This window comes from Crassostrea angulata, chromosome 2, assembly GCF_025612915.1.
Source record: "Crassostrea angulata isolate pt1a10 chromosome 2, ASM2561291v2, whole genome shotgun sequence".
In the NCBI taxonomy this organism is placed as follows: domain Eukaryota; kingdom Metazoa; phylum Mollusca; class Bivalvia; order Ostreida; family Ostreidae; genus Magallana; species Magallana angulata.
Genome location: NC_069112.1, coordinates 2,686,981 through 2,689,319, shown reverse-complemented (window position 1 = coordinate 2,689,319; position 2,339 = coordinate 2,686,981).

Genomic DNA, 2,339 nt, shown 5'->3' with positions numbered 1-2,339 from the left:
GTGACTTTAACAAGTACAGTCTGTATACGGAAACTGCTTGTATAAATATTAAGTTGATGATAAACAGCTAAAGATTAAGTACAGCAGTACTCTCATTTTTTTAAACAAGCTGGATTTGTATATATTTTGATTTCTTTTCTGGCAATATTTACGGGGGCTTGATTTTACTAGGGGATAGGGTGTTGTTAATATTTTATTTAACGCTTATTATTTTCCTCATTTGAGCATAGGTGATCAATTTTCCTCGTAGTTTTTCTTTTTAGGTTTTATCCCTAAATAAGGTCAAAGACGGACTATTACCTTTTTTTGAAATCTTCAAATATAAAAGGTGACGCACACAAACACTCCATTATTATCTACAGTATGTATGTTTGTTTACATTTCTCTCTCTCTCTCTCTCTCTCTCTCTCTCTCTCTCTGAGACGTCCTCTTATACATGTAAACATGTGCATCTTACTCAGTCTCTCTCTCTCTCTCTCTCTCTCTCTCTCTCTCTCTCAGCAGGACATGTTATAATGATGTTCTTATTTGTTTGATATGTATGTAGGTATGAACGTTAAAGATAACCAGATCGGCCAAGCATTTAATATTGTGGTTAGGTTAGCAAATAAAACGCATGCTTAATCAGACACATTTATCTCGGACTATTGTTAAGACTGATGTATTTGTCTGATAATTTGTTTTGACTTTTTTAATTAGAATCAAAACAATCCCCCGGGGGATGGGGGTGGGGGTATGATTTTGATTCTCAGTGAATTTTGTTTTACAATGGACGGACAGCTCAATGTAGTCGATAAGATCAAACAACGTGATCTGGATTTGGACGTTAAGTGTGTAGTAGATGAGATTTTGATTAAAAAGTAATAAATAAAAGTATAATATAAATGTAAATTAATAAAAGTTTATCAAATTAAAATAAATAAATTCTAATTCTTTCTTTTACTATTAAGTTAGTGCTTTCTACCACTATAGATCGACACACATACACTCAAACATTTTACATTTGTGACAGTGGGTTGTCCCAAAGATCAACAAGTCCACTTAAGGGTTCTTCATTTATTCAGATACATGTATAGGGATTAAAGGATTAAACCCTGTAATATAACTAATAGATATCAGCATAAAAATGATCAATGTTTACAATAAGTTTCAGCATAAAAATGTACAATCATATTCAAATATATATTCATGAAATACATTACTGCTCAGAGTTCACTAATCAAACTATTTGTAAAGAAGGATAACTATGAGTATAATGCATAATTCTTACAGTGTCAAGAAGAGTTACTGCTCTTGAACACAATTTACAAAAATATAGAAATATGTTCTACATCATTATCAATATCAATATTTGATTGAATAAAAACAAGTTTTTAATGTAGCTCCTTTGTAGATTACATTATATCACGATGCATATAATAAACATAAAAATATAACTTTGCAACGATCACCTGTTTGTGGAACAATGTTTCACAATTCTGATCACTCTGATAATGGTAGTACTCTCTAACTACAAGTATTCAATATGGTAACAATAACGAGCCTTTCACATATATTAGCAATGAAATACTATAGCTTAGATATCAAAACTATGAGTTACTGGGATAATTTATAAAATACTGTCACGACAGCCGTCGTGACTGTTCAGTCAAACACAACAAGATCCTGTTTATATTTACAATTTTTATATAAAATAAAACCAAACAAATATACATAATTTATACTATAAGATATTTAAGTTTTCTGATGTCCATAGTCTTCGTCACAGGCATGTAGAAGAGGAGTGGGTAGATATGGCATGGCGTGAGACAGTGGCGGACAGGTATAACCACGGCGATGGACTGCCAGAAACTGGATAGGGACCTTATTAAATTAAACAAATAAACATATTTTGAGTTACATGATTAATATACCTTACATAAACATAGGCTAAGTCGCACGGACTTAAAAATATAACATTATGGCAACAACAGCACGCCATACAATAGCACGAAACCACAGCGAATACGATCACTGCATAACGTTAAGAGTATCACACTACTTAACACAGAAAAACCACGTCAAAGCGATATAAAAATACTCCGTACTACCCGGACAATATACAAGTACACCGAACTACACGGCAAAAATACAAGTATATCATTCATTTATATCGCAATATAAAGCACACACACTCGACACGAACCACACAGGAACACGCACGAGCAAGCCCCTATGTTTAACAGTTCTACCTCGTAAAACCAGTATATCAAAAGTAACAAAAAATACTTAATATAAACTCCACAGTAATATAAAAAGACTGAGCCGTAGTTAAATTACAAAAGTATAAAATAGTTTAA